Raw genomic sequence first — 19,237 nt, 5'->3', positions numbered from 1 at the left:
ACAGATCCTGACGATAGCATTGAGGCACGATCAGCTGATCGAACTCCACTCCCCTGCGGTCTATATACTTCCGGTACAGGACCCCACCTCTTTCCACAAAGCGAGCATTTTTCTTGGCGACACCTTCCTTGACAATGCAGCGTATGTTTTCTAGGCTGCCATCCTTCTTTTGCTCGGCTATCAATGCTGACCGGCTGACTTTTAGCAACCTATTAAGTCCGTCTGGCGTAGGCGCGATGAGCAAATCTGCAGATATCTCTTCTAACTTTCCCACATCGGGCATTTCCTCTCCAGTATCTGGTGCCTTTAACGCTACAGACTCAGTTTTATTCAGCTCGGGCGTGCTCTGAATATCAGCTTGCTGCGCCTCTGACCCTTTCTCATCGTTCGACAACGTCGGCCCGGCAACTACCGCCTTTGCAGCGAGCTCCCGAACCTTCGATATGGTTAAGGCCTGAACGCTAGCCTCACCAAACAAAAGCCCCTTCTCGCGCAGGAGGTGATCGGACCTGTTCGAAAATAGGTACGGGTACTGGGCGGGCAGCATAGATGACACTGCCGCCTCCGTCTCAAGTGCTCCGAAAGGACCTTCAATAAGCACTTTTGCTACGGGCAGACACACGCTGTGAGCTTCCAAGGCTTGCTTGATCCATGCGCACTCGCCCGTGAACATATGGGGTTCTACGTAAGAGGGGTGAACTACATCCATTGTAGCTGCGGAATCGCGAAGCACTCGGCACTCTTTCCCGTTCACGAGGAAGTCTCGCATGTAAGGCTCGAGAAGCTTCATGTTCTCGTCAGTGCTGCACAATGACAAAAACACAACTTTTGTTTTTGTTTCTGGACACTGAGCCGAAAAGTGACCCGGCTTCTGACACGTATAACAAACGCGCGCTTGCCTCGTCTCGAACCGCTTTCTGCGTTCGGCTTCGGCTGCCGCCGTCTCCTTACGTTCGGTCGGACTGCTTTCACTCGCGTCCGCACTACGTGTGTCCCCCTTTGCTCTCATGGGCGTGAACTTCGGCCTCTCAAACTTGGAGCCAAATTCACCCTTTTGACTGTCCTTAGCTCCGCGAGCCCGACGCGTCACAAACTCTTCGGCTAGCTCAGCGGCTCTAGCCACCGTACTAACATCTGGCCTATCCAAGACCCAGAACCTCACGTTCTCAGGTAACCGACTATAAAACTGTTCCAGCCCGAAACACTGCAGAACTTTCTCGTGGTCACCAAACGCTTTCTCTTCTTTGAGCCACTCCTGCATGTTTGACATTAGCCTGTAGGCAAACTCTGTATATGACTCACTTTTGCCCTTCTCATTTTCTCGAAACTTCCCACGGAACGCCTCCGCTGACAGCCTGTACTTTTTTAGCAGACTCGATTTCACTTTGTCGAAATCCTCTGCCTCCTCTCTCTCCAAGCGAGCGACTACGTCGGCCGCCTGGCCGGGTAACAAAGTGAGCAAGCGCTGTGGCCACGTTTCCCGAGAGAACCCCTGCTTCTCGCACGTTCGCTCAAAGTTAACCAGGAACAAACCAATGTCCTCTCCAAGCTTAAACGGCCACATCAGGTCAGTCATTTTAAACAATACTCGTTCTCCTGCACCGTGTGCCTGACTTCCATTACGAGCGCGTTCCATCTCTACCTCGAGACGCTTCATTTCCAAAGCGTGATCGCGCTCTTCTTTTTCTTTCTCTTTTCGTTCTTTTCGTTCAAGCTCCTGTCTTTTTGCCGTCTCCCTCTCCTCAATTGTCTCAAGGCATTCCGACAGCTCGTCATCCTCAGCTCCTAACTCAAGGATAGCCCTTAGCAGTTCTGGTTTTCTGAGTTTGTCTGAGACATCCAGACCGAACTCTCTTGCAAGCTCCAACAATTTCGGTTTGCCAACGACTTCAAATCCATGGCTGCTCTGAATGCTGCTTTCTCTACTGCCTACTATTGTCTTGCCGCAAACAAACCCGGCAGCCACGACAACCACAATTACCAGCTCTGTTTCTGACACTAACAAAAGCCTGGCAAAACTCAGAAGAAGAAAGTCCCGCACTCACCAAACCTCGCAGCCAAGAATTCAGCGCAGTTGTTCCGCTGCAGGCAACCAGTCATCACACAGGGCTCATTGCACTGCTCCCGGATGGTCGTTGTGCTGCTCAGCATACAGACAACCGCATATCTTCGCTGTTGGCCTCCGTTGTCGCGATCTCACCACTGGCAACCAGATGTTTGAACCGCAACGATGGCACCGGCTGTTGGAATCCCAGCGCTGCCACCAGCTGTCGGAACCTCAGTGCTGACACCTGTTGTTGCAACCGGACCGTTGGCGCCCGTTGTTGCAAATGGGTCGCAAGCCCCAAGGGTAGCGTTGGCCTGGCGGCCTGGGGCACACTGGAAGCATCCGAAGGTCCCAGCAAAGCATGAGGCGACTGCTAACAGAACAACTTGTTTATTCTAGCATCGCAAAGAGCGGGCGGTCAGGTCGACCGAAGTAGAGAGACGGGAGAGCACGTTACTCCACAGAAGAAATCGGAGCCTCTCTCCTGGCGTCCAGGGGCAGCTGCTCTTATACTCTTGGCGTCGCGGGCAAGAAGGAAGGTCACGAGATGACACCACGTGACAGCGGCGACGGACGGACTGAGAGACACGTTGGGACAAGGAGGTGACGCATCAGCCGGGCCGGCGCCGGTCAGACCTCCTCGCTTCACACTGGGGGAGCTCCTCTCCCCTGCTGCCGTGCTTTGACAAGCGTGGGCACACACACACACACGCACACACAAAGACACGTGGCACTGAACAAGCCGCGACGCGCTCGGTGGGGATGCGTCGCGGCCGCTCCGAACGGGCCAAAATGTCCGCCGCTTTGAACGAAGCCCCGGCGTCCGTTGAATCCGCGCCGGCTACAGCGCGCGTCATAGGCGAAACGTAACACGCTCAAGTATTCACTGTGGTGATGTGTGGCCACGTCATGGGCCTTGCAGAATTTTGAAAGAAACTTTTTTTAGCTCTGGTGCTGCCGCAGAGTTCAGAATATTGGGACTGCCAGACAATCTAACAAATAAACTGCAAATGAACATAGTTATCTTGGCCAGACTCTAGAAAAAAGCAATGTTGTGACGGCCGAATTTTCGGTTCTGCTGAAGCCTCATAGGGGAGCTACTTTCTTAAAAATAATACTGGTTGGGATCACCATTGCATGCATTACTGTTGTGTACTATTATGTACAAGCACCTAAATCTCATATCGCACAAACACCAACCACACTGCGAACGAGCGACTTGTGGCGGTGCAATTTAAGTAAATTAGGATAAATGCATGCATGAAAGTGTGCACTAACTGCCACATTCTCTAACGAGCCTTGACCTGAAGGTGTCCCACTGAACTAGGTTCTTCATGTGAGCTGGTTAGTACGGTGACATGTTAAGGCAGGTAAAGAACAAATAAAACACGGACCATGGAAGCTGAAGGACATTGAAGCTGCCCCTCGATTCCAAAGTGGAGCGCGGCGCTTTCCATAAAGCAAACAATGCACTGTAGTCCAATAAAGCTCTTCAGTGATTACTGCAACTGGATGTTGCTTGAGAAATATATCTCCACTCCATTGTACTAAACTAGATTCCGAGGGCACCTGGTTACAAAATTATGGTGTCCCCCACTTTTCATTTTGCATTTTGCATTCTTCATTTTTATAATGGTTTAAATTTGTCAAGTTCTATAAATGATAGGAAAAATAAAACTCTCTGAGAATTCGAGCCAGCTTTTTGGTTTTAGGTTTCAATTGTGTGACTGTGATAGGAGTTTGGACTGTTTGAATGTCGCGGCCGAATGCGCGTGATTGCTGTGCGGCGGCGACGGACGAAGAAGAAGAGAAGGACCGGTGTCTGGGCGGAGACGGCAGCCATGCGATCTGCCTGAGCTGCCTGGGCTGGCCTTCCGTACGAGCCGAGCAGTCATCTACCCAAGGCCGGTGTTCCTGGGTGTGCTGGCAGAACAGGCCGGGCTGTCCTTGGTCTTCAACCGGCCTGCTCCACTGCTGGGCGAGCATCCGACACCGGCATGTTCCGGTGCAGCTAAGCCTTCCGAACGGTCTACCCTGTGGCGGGCAGACGTCCTGACCCTGCTGTCGCGCGAGTGGCTCGTCGTGTGCCGGGCACCCGCCCCGGCCTCCAGCACTTGCGCCACTCACCGCTCGAGATTCATCTCTGCGCCTCTTCGTGCCGTGAGTGTGTGACATACCGACGCGCTATCGGACGCCTTCCTAGATTGACGCTGAGCGTGACGATACTTACGCGACAGACATTTATGAAAGGAACTGTGTGTGTGTGTGTTATCGTGTACGTTATCCTAGTCCCGTCCCCGTGTCATTAAAGCCTCTCTGTGTTCATTGTGCCATCCCTGTGTGCTTGAGGCCTGGGCCCACATCCTCCTATCACAAATTTTGGCGAGCCTGCCAGGATCTTCAAACGCACAGGAGGGGCGATGGAGATCGAGAGGTTGTACGTCATAGGGAAAGAGCTAGGAATGACAGGAGCGGAGTTAAAGCGTTGGGTTGATACAGAAATCGTGAGGGAACGCGACCAGCGCGCCCAACATCGGGAAGACGCGAAAGCGCAGGCAGAACAAGAGCGTCTACGACTAGAAGCGGAAGAACGAGTACTAAAGCTCAAGATCGAGCTCCAGGAAAAGACTGCTGGCGTACAAAGCGCACAGAGAGACAGCACTACGGAACAGTCGGTTACCAGGGCGGCTCCTGAGCTATTCAGTCCTCATAAGTTGATCCCGCACTTTAACGAAGCCCGGGATGATTTAGACGCTTACTTGCAACGTTTTGAGCGAGTGGCAACAAGTCAGGAATGGCCCCGCGCAAAATGGGCGCTCTCCCTCAGCCTCTGCCTGACAGGAGAAGCGTTGACGGTCATAGGACGGCTTGATTCTAATGCAGCCCTAGACTACGACCAGCTGAAGGCTACTCTCCTTCAGCGCTTTCGGTGCACTGCTGAGGGATACCGAGAAAAGTTTCGAAACGCAAGGCCCGAAGACAATGAGACTGGCCTACAATATGCAGGTAGAATATCGGGATACTTTGACCACTGGCTTGAAATGTCCCAAATTGAGAGGACCTTCGACTCCCTCAGGGACACCATGATTGCTGAACAGTTTTTGAGAAGATGTTCTACGTCACTGCGAGTATTCCTGAAAGAAAGGAACTGTAAGACCCTCGCTATGTTGTCAAAGAATGTCGATTGTTTTATAGAGGCACAAAACTTAACCAATCTAGGTAGAGAAAAGTTATTCAAGGAGGTCGTGTAAGACCCTGCTCGCAAGAATGAACATCCAACAGCTATGCCACGTGCAACTAATCGGTGCTTCCTCTGTGATAAAGCGGGACATCGAGCTTCGGAATGCTGGTCCCATACTAAAGAGAACTCTACAGGTCGCGGATGGTCCGGCAGAAAGGGACAAGGAGGTGAAACCTCAAGAAGGAAAAATCAAGGACAAGCTTCGTGTAAGCATCGCAAGCCGAAAAGCCGACAGAAGAGAGTGGCGGATACGTAGTGCTTCAAGGTGGCGAAACGGTCCCAATAGTCAACATGACGTTAATGCGACAAGGTCCCAGATGTGACAGTGGAAATCTGCGAGTGAGAAGAGGCTTTCTCGAATCACAACCGGTGTCTGTCTTACGAGACACTGGCTGCAATACCGTGGTCGTGCGACTCTCTTTGGTACCTGAGGACAAAATGACAGGAACAAAAGGTCCAGTGTTCTTGCTGGACCGTACAATGCACTACTTACCGGAAGCCATAGTATACTTAGACAGTCCGTTCTTTACCGGCGTCGCGAGTTAAATGCATGCAAGATCCCCTGTATGATGTTGTACTGGGAAACATTGAAGGTGCCCGTGCACCTGATGACCCGACCAATTCATGGTCTCCGCTGAAACATAACAGCGACAAGATGAGTTACCCTGCTAACAGGATGTCATACACCGCTCAAGCAGAGCTACCAGACGTAGAGGGCCAAACGTTGACCACAGCAGCTAAAAACGCAGCCGGATCCTCGAGACATAAAGAAGACTACGAATCTGGTACCGAGCTCGTTGCTGTGACAAAAGAAACGAAGATACGGTCCCTGCCTACACTGCCTGTCCCGCAACTCGCAGTCACTGGGATAGAGCAAGGCAAACTAAAAGCTTTACAGAGAGACGATGGGTCTCTGAGGACATGCTTCGAAAAGGTCGGCAAGATGATGGTCGCGGATGGCCGCGCAAGTGAATATTACCTACAGAACGACATTTTATACAGGAAGCACACAGTGCAAGGTGGGAAAATACTAGATCAGCTAGTGGTGCCAAAAGCCCTCAGGGGGATGGTGATGAAGTTGGCTCATGAAGGGATCCTCGCCGGTCACCAGGGTATGACGAGAACGGTGGACCGAATTGTTGCTGAATTTTACTGGCCAGGGGTCCAGTCGGAGACGAAACGGTACGTTAAGTCGTGCGACGTCTGTCAACGAACGGTGCCACGCCATTTAGTCGGACGCGCTCCACTGGGTACGATGCCTGTAATTGAGACTCCCTTTGCTCGCGTAGGCATCGATATTATTGGTCCTTTATCCCCAACTTCAGATAAAGGCAACCGTTACATTCTCACTATGGTTGACTTCGCCACCAGATACCCTGACGCTGTCGCCCTGCCATCAACCGAGTCGAGAACTGTTGCGGAAGGACTCGTCGAAATGTTTTCCCGAGTGGGCTTACCGCGGGAGATTGTCAGCGACCGCGGATCCTATTTCATGTCAGCTGTGATGAAGGAGTTCAGTCGTCTCTTGTCAATTAAGCAATTGCCTACCACGCCGTACCACCCCATGGCAAATGGATTAGTGGAACGATTTAACGGCACGCTAAAGCGCGCGCTCGGACGGATGTGCCAAGAGCGACCTAAATGTTGGGACCGCTATCTCGGCCCGCTACTCTTCGCGTACCGAGAAGTGCCACAGAGCAGCATCGGTTACTCGCCATTTGAACTGTTGTATGGGCGCTATGTCCGTGGTCCGATGGCTGTGCTAAAGGAATTGTGGACAAATCTCCGTTTGGATAACGACACGAAATCTTCTTACGAGAACATCATGGAACTGCGTCAACGGCGTACGTGCGCCATCGCCATGCAAGAGCTTACGAAAGCGAAACAGCAACAGAAAACGTATTATGACAGGAAAGCCAAGATGCGGGTGCTCAATACAGGAGACAAAGTAGTTGTTCTCCTGCCTGGGGAAAGGAATAAATTGATACTTATGTGGAAGGGACCTTTCAACGTTGTAGAAAGAAAAAGTCCGTTGGACTATGCTGTTGACCTTGGGACCAGAACAACGGTATTTCATATAAATATGCTAAAAAAATATGAAGAGCGACCCAACAGCGAATTGCTTCAGGTAACAGCGACAACGGTGGGTACAGATGACGCAACAGGGCTAGAGCTTGAAGAGACGACGCCGCCTTACCCGTCACTTATCCGAACACAGACATCAAAAGACGTCGTCTGTTCAAACCAACTGACTATGGACCAGCGACTCCAAGTTGAAGCTGTCCTTACAACCTACGACGATATATTCTCCAATCTACCTGGAAAGACTGATGTCCTGCAATGTCATTTGGAATTGACTACTACTGCACCCATACCAATCCGGCAGTACCCCATGCCATTTGCTGTCAGAAATGCCGTGGAAAAAGAAGTCCAGGACATGCTGAAGTTAGGTATAATAGAAAAATCAAAGTCAGCATATCAGGCACCCATTGTGGTGGTAAAAAAGAAAGACGGCACATTGCGCCTCTGCATAGACTTTCGAAAACTTAATCAAATTCTAGTTCCCGACTGTGAGCCCATTCCTAGAGCAGAGATGGTTTGCCAGGCTCACTGGAAGTCATTATTTTTCTAAATTTGATTTCACTAAAGGGTACTGGCAAGTACCCATGGCCCCTGAGTCCAAAGAAGCCACTGCATTTTCATGCGACTCTGGACTATACCAATTTAAGTACATGCCTTTTGGCATTAAGACCGCACCTGCTGTCTTCAACCGATTGATGAGGGAGGTTGTCGGAGACATACCTCACGTCTACCATTACTTCGACGACGTTCTTGTGGCAACAGAAACATGGCAAGAGCATTTAAAGACTTTAAATTGCTTGTTTCACAGAGTGCGCACAGCCAAACTAACCATAAAATCCAACAAAAGTGAAATCGGCTCCCCAACAACATGCTTCTTAGGCCATGTGGTAGGGCAAGGCGTTTTACAGCCCTTGAAAGACACCGCCAACAAGATCAGCACTGCCAAACGACCTGGAACGAAGAAGAAGCTCAGGGCCTTTTTAGGACTAACGGGATATTACTGGGACTTTGTTCCGAACTACGCTGAGCTTGCCCATCCACTCACCGACCTTACGAAGAAGGGCTCTCCGAACCGGCTGAATTGGCAGACACCACACGAAGAGGCATTTATGCGATTAAAGGAGCTGTTGTCACAGCAGCCTATATTAAAGGCTCCCGACTTGAGCAGACACTTTGTGCTACGCACAGACGCCTCTTCGAGAAGTCTCGGAGCAGTTCTTTTGCAAGAACTCGACGGCCGTTTGCATCCCGTGTCCTACGCTAGCCGGAAGCTTTTGCCACGTGAAGCTGCCTACTCCACAATTGAGAGGGAGTGCCTCGCCATAGTGTGGGCTGTACAGAAATTTCATGTGTACCTTTATGGTAAACCGTTCATCCTGCAGTCCGACCACCAACCACTGCGATACCTCAATTCAGCGAAGCACGTGAACAGTCGCGTGCTACGTTGGAGTTTACTCCTTATGGATTATGACTTTCATGTGGAGTATATTCGTGGATGTGATAACGTTGGTGCAGACTATCTAAGTAGAATAGCTACGGACACGGACTAATCTGTCATGAGAGCAATAATTTGAACTGTGTGACTTGTGATACTCCGTAGTGCTACCCTCCTCGACTTCTTGAACTTGGGGGGAAATGTGATAGGAGTTTGGACTGTTTGAATGTCGCGGCCGAATGCGCGTGATTGCTGTGCGGCGGCGACGGACGAAGAAGAAGAGAAGGACCGGTGTCTGGGCGAAGGCGGCAGCCATGCGATCTGCCTGAGCTGCCTGGGCTGGCCTTCCGTACGAGCCGAGCAGTCATCTACCCAAGGCCGGTGTTCCTGGGTGTGCTGGCAGAACAGGCCGGGCTGTCCTTGGTCTTCAACCGGCCTGCTCCACTGCTGGGCGAGCATCCGACACCGGCATGTTCCGGTGCAGCTAAGCCTTCCGAACGGTCTACCCGGTGGCGGGCAGACGTCCTGACCCTGCTGTCGCGCGAGTGGCTCGTCGTGTGCCGGGCACCCGCCCCGGCCTCCAGCACTTGCGCCACTCACCGCTCGAGATTCATCTCTGCGCCTCTTCGTGCCGTGAGTGTGTGACATACCGACGCGCTATCGGACGCCTTCCTAGATTGACGCTGAGCGTGACGATACTTATCGCGACAGACATTTATGAAAGGAACTGTGTGTGTGTGTTATCGTGTACGTTATCCTAGTCCCGTCCCCGTGTCATTAAAGCCTCTCTGTGTTCATTGTGCCATCCCTGTGTGCTTGAGGCCTGGGCCCACATCCTCCTATCACAGTGACATAAAAAACCGATGGGCAAGGCATGAAGCAAGGGTTAACAACATTGTTCTAACTTTCACCTTAGTGTTGTCAGCAGTTGCTACTGCATGCACAGTTCAAAAGATTGGTGAAGTTTTTTTTTTCAATAATTCGATTTATTCACAATTCGAATCGGCAGTTAGCATCAGAAATAGCCACTACAATAACGTTTCGACCATAGTTTTATTGACACATGTCGACTAAGTTCGGTGCCAGCTGCATTATAGAATTTGGTATGAACAAATGGATTCATAGCCTAGCAGGTGGAGCTCAAACTTGTTGCTACTCTAACTACAATTGGTCATTGTCATTAGGGTGGCTAAACCATTCAATGTATGGCAGTGAGTGTTCTTGTAATGGTGGTGTATTTAACAAACATTAGAGCTCAGACAGCAAACTTGAGGTGCTATAAATGCAAATTTTCAAAATGTTATAAATTCTGTACAAGCACAGGCACAACACACAGATTCGACCTAATTCTTATACCATTCATTCAGTATTTTAGGTTAATGAAATAGAGTTATGGAGGAAAATTAGCAATGAATAGGCAGCAGAAAGCCTACTGAGATATCTACATCCATATGTTAGAATATATTTGCAATCTATGCCATCCTTATTGCAGGCTCCCTTAGTAGTGATGTCGGACAATTCCCGTCCCGACAAGGATGCTTTGAAAAAGACGTGGCCTGCAGCCAAAGAGCTCCTATGCCAGTTTCATGTGCTGCAAGCAGAATGGCACTGGCTGACTGCAGCGGGTAACAAAGACCCCAAGGAAGACCAACGTGAACTGATGGCTGCCTTCCAAAAGGTACAGAAATGAACACTTAAAAATTGCATGATGAGGTGACTGTCATACATACCAAGAGGTGTTGAAATGAGGTAAAGTGCAAAGGAAATGAACATGTTTTTTTATGACATCCTAGTAAAAAAAATTATGTGGCATACATCATAACACTCATCAAGGCAGCAGAAATTACTTCTACTTGTGACACACAGTCCACTACCAATAAAAATAAAGCAGTGGCTGCCTTTGAGGTATTCAGGCATACAGGCTTCAAGACTTAAAAGCTATCCTGTGTTGACAGTGAGACTGCATGTGTTTTCTTTAGAAAAAAAAAAGCCCTTACATCTTCGGGGCATGTGTGTATTTGCAATGGTAGCTGCCACAGACTTTATTGCATTTCAGTAAGCTTGATTGTATGTTGAACATGAGAAAATGCATAATGCAACTAGTATTGCCGAGCTCAAAAGGAGGGGAAAATAAACTAAAATTAGCTTGCAGCAACAGCACTCACCATGGAAACATGGTAGAACATGTCCATCTGCTCATACTAATGACTATAATCAGCACTGCCATTGCAAATATCTCCCCATCCAATGGGAGAGTAAGAAATCAAATACAAGAGGGAAAAGGGGACGTACTATTTGTGAGCAGTATTGCTTGTTTCTAGAAGCAAAAGAAAAGTTGCTTATATATTACTATAAAATCTGGTGTTTGCTTGTTTTCAATGATTCAATGCTTCAAAGCCCATCTGCAGACTGCAAAAAATGAAGGGCTGCTGGTTATATTTGTCCATTAGTGTAACAAATAAACTCATTGGCTACCTTCGAAATATTTATGCCATTAGGTCTGACAGCTTGTTAGACCACAGCTGATCATATCTTCTTTTCTAATTTACTAGTTGTTGGATTTCTTGATTTTCTTACCTCACAAGGCATGTTTTACTAATATGCTATCTTACCAAGCATAAAGTGATTGTTTTATTTAATATTGATACATTTACGTACTGAAACCATGATCTCATTGCGAGGCATGCCGTAGTCAGGGCTTCGGGATTATTTTTTACCACCTAGGTGCATTGTTTAATGCGCACTAATACATGGTATTTTTGCATTCTATCGGTATGCGGCACCGCCACCGCGGCTCGGATCGAACCCACGACCTCTGGCTCTGCAGCGTGACGCCATAGCCACTTGGCTACCACGGCAAGCAGATGTAAAAACGCGTTTAAGCCTTCTTCATAGCTGCCGCGCAGCAATGGCTTAGCGGCTATGGTGTTGCGCTTCTAGGCAGGAGGTCGCGCGACTAAATCGCGGCCGCGGCGGCCGTGGTCCTTGGGCGGCTTGCACGAACATTTAATAACGAATTTAAGAACGCGTTCATAAATCATCCATAGACAACGCCTAGTAAGCAAGCGGCGCGGCAAGCGGCGCGGCCGTTCTGCGCGTGCGCCGATCCATGCTTCTACGAAACTGTCTCGCGAGTCCTCGTTCGAACGCACCACCGTTCGCGTGACCGTACGCGCGAACGACCTTGCGTTGGTGTCCAGCATGGGGCGAACATGTTCGCTCGTTATCCGGTCGCGCCCATCGGCATGTTTTGTGGATAGCAACTCGGCTAGCAGGCATTGATCTATGAAAGGTGCAATAAATGCCCTTGTGATTGTTTGCACCGCTGTGTAGTTGTTCCTTTGACCCAATAGCGCGGGTGAGAACCCCACAATATACAGACAGAGAGAGAGAGCAACTGACGGTAGTGTGGTCTACTCCAGACTAACGTCAGCTGCACTTTGCTCCTCGAAGAGGCAGGACGTGTGTGGAGTGCGATCCTGAACAGCACTTTGCAACGTACGTGCTTAACGCGGTTTTAAATAGTGGGTAAAGGACCTCAAGAGTTGCGCCGTAATGCTCACGCATTTGCTACTAAATCGCCACTGAATCTCGGATCTCGGCACCCGTGCATTTAAATCTCCCTCACTACAGGGCATGCCTCGAAAGATGCGTATCGCATTAACGTGCAAGGTGCCTGATGCACGCACTCCACAACATACTGCGCTTTGTTGTGTCTATGCTGTTTCTTCCTTCCATATATAGTTAGGTACAGGATCGAACCAAGTAATGTTCGAATATCAGCGTTATACTACGCTCACACATTGTTCTAACAAAGTTCAGCCGAATCCCATCTGGCGACAACTAGTACCTCGGCACCTTACAAGTGTAGCAGCGCGAACGGATTGAATTTACGAACAGTTAAAGCTGCATGTGCCTCATTACTCGTGACAGACTGTCAAATGGTCAGAAAATTAGCACAAATCTTTGTAGTCGACTGCTGCACGTTGATTTGTCTTCTTGAGTGGGTGGCCGGCCGGAAACGTCAAGAGGAGGCACAGACAGCGGAGAACAGACGACAGTATACTGATCATAGCATAGATAGGTACGCGGACCACAAATTTAGACGCACAGCTTCAATGTCTCTGTGGGCCCGTTTCTGTTGGTGCAAGCTTTCAGTGATTTCCAGGTGGACAAAAGGCTGCGACGAGAGTTATGCCACTACTTCAGGCTTGGTTCTGCCCTACCGCAGGCCTGCCGTAATCTGCGCAAGACGCCGTCGACTCGCCTTGGTCGCTCGGTGTACGACCGGTCGGTCGAGCTCGCGGCAGACGCATCGGCACGTGAGGCTGCAACACCACGTGACTTGCGTTCTAACACGGACGTACGGCACGCGGGCGGCATCACTTCAAAGGCTCTGCGCTACTTTCGCCGAGTGCCAGTTGCGAACTGCGCAGTCAGTTCCTATAAACACGCCTGCGGTCGACTCTCTTTGGACGTCGCTCGCAACGTCAGGTCGATCAAGCTCGGAGCAGACGCAGGGAACGTACAGCCCAGTTAGAAGGGCGCGTTGGCGCGCGCACGCCAGTCTTCGGGTTCAGTGACACGTCGTGTTATCTTTCAAACGCCCAGCCCTACTGCTTTTCGCTGCTAGCCAGCAATCAGCGGGGCCGAAAGCTGCGACACGAGCTTGCGGTCCGCCCTCTCGTCGCCAGCGGGGGCCGTCAGGTCGAGCACGGCTTCGGCGTCCTCCGGGGGCGCCGTCTTCTGCGCGTAGCAGGAGCGCACGTCTTCCACGAGGGCCTCGTAGGCGTCGATGTCGCGGAGCAGCGCTTGCGCCTCGGCCACGGTCGGCTCGTCGGGGTCCTGGCACACGCGCACGGCGAGGGCCCCGAACAAGCCGACGGCCAGCAGCAGGCCCATGCTTACCAGGGCGTCCAGGGCTTGCTCGCTCGCTTGCTCCTCATTTCATGGCTCTGACCCGCTACGGGGGATTGACCAACAGGCCCTAGCTCTAAGGGACAGGGGCGGGAGAGAACGCTTGAAACAAAGTAAGGCAGGGTGAGGTAGACATTTATTTGTCAGATAATTAGGAAACAGACCAACTTGAGCGAGACTGAATTAATGAAATGCTAAATATGGATAAGCCGTAATTCTGGTATACCTACGTAAATAATTCCTAATTCATAATTGGTAATTTAGTGCACCATCCAATTAATTAAGAAGAGTTAAAGTGGTATCCTCCTTATGTCTCGAAGTATTCGCAAATGACCATATGTAGACGTACTTGTGGCTAATGCCCAATGCAGGAGTCCCGAAGGAGAGAATGTTTTGAGAATTTATAGTACAATACCTCATTGTCGGAATTAGATCGAAATGATTTTTTTTTTAGTCGTTGGCAAATCGACTGATGATTATGATGATGATGCCTTATTTAATGGCACAAACTCTCTGTGGGGAAATAGGCCCATCGATTCCCGGTCGTGTCCACACCGCACCATGTATCCTCATCTTCCTTTACCGGCACGTGACGATGACTCCTGGACTAATTAAGCTGCAGTATAGCAAAACTGAGGGAGGAAAAATTGAGGGAGAGCGTCCCGCCGCACGATTTAAATACGTATTGGTCCAGCATGTGATCGTTACGTTAGAGTTCATAGTAGGTTTTAATGCTCCATCCGTTCTGCATTATGACTTACAGCGCTAACAAACAAAACACGGACAAAGATAAAAGACGTAACACGAGCACCGACTCACAACTGTTTTGAGGCAACAAGAAAAGCTTATTTATTACAAACAATCATATAAATAGAAAAATCTGCACGCCATTCATCCCCGCTCTGCAGGCCGGGGTACGGCGGCGCAGCCTAATAAGTGCGCATCAATTGAAAACTACCGGTGACCAAACGTTCCCGGCCAATGCGATCTCTCTCACTCTGAGATCACGTGTTGCGGCGATAGTGCGAGCGCAATAAGCGAGTAGAATGGCTTCACGGAGCGTACGCTTGCGAATTGACTGGCTTCGTGACGTAATACTCGCTCCTAGTTCATTAACTTTCGTCGTGGACTGCAACACATGACGTCTCTGGCGTTTATGGGTGCGTTAATGTTCGAAACTTTCAAATAACGAATCGAATAGTACCCTATTCGATTCGGTCTTCAAATAGCTACTACTCGTAAATACTAATGTTTTTCTCATACTTTTAGAATATTTCTAAACATCAACTGAGTCCAAATAAAAGTAACATTGAAGCAAAATCAAGGTAAATTGTCACTCCCGCTGGCATAGTTTACACATAAAACATGAGAACCTGCGTATAGTGGGGCGGGCGACGTCAGTTAAATAGCCCTACTTTACAGGCTATACAGCGGTCATTCGCAGAAGTGCCCGGCGCATGCGAACATACTTCTGTAGCTCTAATACTCTATTTGTGCTTTTAATAAACAACGCTGCATAACGTGTACTATGTAACGTTATGTGTACTATACGCTTGGTTACGGCGATATTAGTGTTTGCGCAACCAGGTGACACCACCATTCCAGCCCCACTAAAACCCCTTAAACTTCCTTATGTAGCGCCACGCTTCGAAGAATGCCGCCGCCTCCTCGCGCGCTCTGATCGAGGCCTATGCCGCGTCGCCATTGGCCAGATGGCATCACGTGGGCCCTCACGTGGGGTTCGTTTGTTTTCAGTCGTACTTCAGCGCCATTTTTGCTTGAGAAGTGTCCGCGGAGTGGCGAGGAGCAAATGTCAGCGCCGTTGCTCTTCCGTGTTGTTTTGGTTTGCGAACGCCTTGAACATTTGCGGCAAGCGCGACCCCGCTTCACGGCATTTCCTATCACCATTAACCTGCTGCGCCTTCGCATACCAAAATAGTTTCAGCAAAGCTAAGAAGTTATTCTCGATACCGTCCGGTAAACGCTACGGGTTAGGAAGAAAGACATGGATTCATCGAATTGGGAGGGAGAACTTCAGACCAGCATTCTCCACTATACGAGGTAGTTGCGAGTCTCCCATAGTCTAGCCCTACGCGACGTGTACTTTTTATAAGTAGTACGGTCGTATTTGGTGCGCTTAATCCCATTGTACGCCAACAGGCTTGAATTCGCAGGCAGGCGAGGCTGCGTGCGACGTGATTACGAAACCTTTAGGATTCCTTTCGACAAAGTTTGGGGCTCGAGTGTGAAAACTCGACTTGGGAAAGGAACTCTGCATTTTGTGGTTACCAGCCTTCTTTAGAGCGAATATTTGCCTCTTCGTGTTCGCCATTGGCGGACGCCCGGTGGATTTGCGATAGGAAGGAAAAGCCTGCTTGCTCTCCCGAAATCGGGTTAGGGGGCGCGTTCGTCGCCGAACGACGACATCGTAGGCCTTTGAGATGTACGCGTTAATTTGTGGTTAATTTGTAGGTTAAGGTGCGCCGGTGAAGCACTCGCAAATAAAACGTGCGGTTGCCCGCTCGTTTACTGGTTGGTTTAGTCGTTCGCTCGTTCGTTCAACTATTAGTTCGTTCGACCACTGTGTCTTTGAAACACGCGTAATGAGACAACATATGGCGCCTCACTTGAACGGCTGCATCATTTCACTTACCGCAATTTCGGCCGCGTCATAGCGCGGCAATTATTTGCGCGGTCATCAATTCACTAAACTCGTATCTCGCAAACGGTATTTCGGAGTGAGCGCAACTGTCCTCAGTGCATGTACCTTATAGTGCAACTCGGTTAGCGACAAGTAAGGCACTTCGTGAACGAACGAGCTAACGCACCATGAAGAGTTATTCGTGATGAGTCACTAACCTGAGAAAAATAATTCACTTGCTTGAACCTGAATGAAGCGCAGGAACCGCATCACCGCTTCGCGAACGAATACTAAAAAGGTGATTTCATTTTCTATATACGCAGAATCCCTACTCCATGATCGGCCGCGCGTATTTCTGTCGACATTGAGGCACGACAAACATAATAGCACCATCGCCCACCTCTGAGCCTTTGCGCTTGCTTAGAAGATTGGCACGCGCGTTGGCGGAGCTGTAGCTTGTGATATTAACGCTACAGCTTAAGGAGCTCGTGTCGCAGAAAAGCCGGTGTCGGCGGCGTTGGCCGTGAGCGATAGATACCGGCAGGCACTTCATAAATAAAAAACAACTTGCAAGATGGGCTGGGTGGGAATCGAACCAGGGTCTCCGGAGTGTAAAACGGAGGCACTACCACAGCCAGGAGTTCGATGCTTCAATGCGGTACAAAAGGGCCTCTCGTGAATGCGGTGTTGCCGTAGAACGTGCCGTAGAAAGTCATACTGCGGTGTTTTTTCGAACCTTCAGAGCAGCGATCGTTCGTGCCCCCCGTCGGGCTTTGTACGTCATAGCTGATATGCGCCGCGAATTCATGTGGTAAGGACGGCGCGGATCATGTAGGCTACTCAGGGCTTGCTTGTGGTCAGGATGTTGGCATTCGATCGTAAATGTGTTATTTGCAACTATTCGTAAGAGCATCTTGCGACACTCACTTGACAAATGTTGCGTACCTAATTGTAGCCCATGCAATACATTCGGAGTCGTCATGGCACAGCGTTAGCGCTCGTTGAGATACAAAAAAAAAGGATTATCACAACATGAAAGAAAGCTGCCGTCACTGAAATTGTATAACCGTCCGTATAGAAATTCTATGCTGTATACGAAGTTACTCGGAGCTAGAAAGCCAACGCGAATGCTTACCGCCTTGCTATGCGTGCATTCACTCCGCGAAGGGTCGTCTGCTGCGCTCAAGCGGTGTAGGCGGCGCCACAGTCGGGGAGGGAGCGCGTAAGAGAGGAGAAATGAGGAGGAGTGTGTCGTTACTTTACGAAGTTTAAAGGGACACTAAAGTGAAACAATAAATCAGTTTAGACTAACGAATGTATGAGAACCCTGCAGGCAGTCATTTAAAAAAAAATTGATTATTAGATGAGAAAAGGAAGGTCCAAGTATCAGTATTTGAATTTCGCGCCGGTACGTCAGCGTGACGTCAGGGATTCCAAAGTATGTTTTCGCATTTGGGCCGGTACCCAAATAAAAGTTATGTTTCTCCTGGGAGTGTTTTTGAGTAGAATGTGGAGGGCTTCTTCCGAGATTCTCCCTTTGTTAAAATTTTGGATAGCTAATTTGTTATCGCATTATATTCCTCCCGCTATTGTACCCGCACAAGCGAGCGCTACTGCAACCTCCTCGGCTGTACAGGCGTCCCTCGTGCACGTGGAGCACGCTATCTTAACGCACCCGTCGCCATCGACCACCGTCGATACCGCAGCCCCGTCTCTGCCGCAAGCGGCGTCCACGTACGCTACGTTATGTGCCGGTGTGTTTTTAAGTTTATTTACTAGAGCCTTAGCCCTGTGAGCTCTCCTCTCTTTTTTGTAGATAGGATGCATATTTTTAGGTAGGGGGGCGATTCGGAAGCGTTTACACACGTCCAACGGAATGTCCCAGGCAACGAAGCCGCTCACGAGCTCGCCCGAGCACTCTACCACCGGGCAACTCTAGAGCAGCCACTTCCAGTGATCAAAGATAGCATCATCACGTACAGGGAAATTGTAGATCATTACAAAGGCGAAAGAAGAATCTTTCCGCCTCCGCATCGGTCTCTCTATCTGGAGGACGCTCGCATTTGGCGACGCCTCCAGGGAAACAATTATACATCACCACATTGGATTTACTTAACACACACGAGGGACTATAACGACGCCCTCTGCAAAATTTGTAAGCAAAAAGGTACGCCTCGACGGTGGCGCCAGACGACGGCCGGAGGAAATCCGCGGAAAAGTTCGTTCGAGCACTGCGGAGCAGTTTTTTTCAATCGAGGCCTTGCTTCGTCAGTCGGTAACTGGTCTTAAGAATGTTACGTTGGAATTGCGCAAAAATAGAGAAAAGTACCATTATTTAAGGCGTAAACCACGCGCACCTTGGGAGTTCGTGTTGCTGAAACACGACGCATGCACGCGGTGTGCTCGAACACGCACGTAATTACGAGAGTTTCAGGTTTTGACAGCGCGAAAGTATGTGTGCGCGGTTTCGTAGGTTCACATGCAGTGTATGTGACGCATGCGATACCCATTTACTTAGTCGGACGCATATAAATGTTAACGTTAAGTAGTCAAAATGTTAATCCTTATCAGCGGGCCTGCGGTCCTTTGCGGCCTTTCTCGGCCATTATAATCCTGCACACAAAACGTGCGAGAAGCCGCTGCTCTTTTTTTTTCTTGCGGGGTGCTTTGGTAATCGCGACGATAGATTTTTTTTTTTTTTACAAGTACTGCTCCAGGAGGGCACATGTAACGGCTAACGGATGCCTCTGGAGAGCACGTAACATTACAAGTGTTCCCGTTGCCGATTTGGTGCCCTGGAGGCACCGTCAATAATACGAAATAATGAGGCGTTGTTACAACTACTAAATAAAATCTAACAAAGAAATAGAATCA

This window comes from Dermacentor albipictus, chromosome 7, assembly GCF_038994185.2.
Source record: "Dermacentor albipictus isolate Rhodes 1998 colony chromosome 7, USDA_Dalb.pri_finalv2, whole genome shotgun sequence".
In the NCBI taxonomy this organism is placed as follows: Eukaryota; Metazoa; Arthropoda; class Arachnida; order Ixodida; family Ixodidae; genus Dermacentor; species Dermacentor albipictus.
This window is presented reverse-complemented; position numbering follows the sequence as displayed.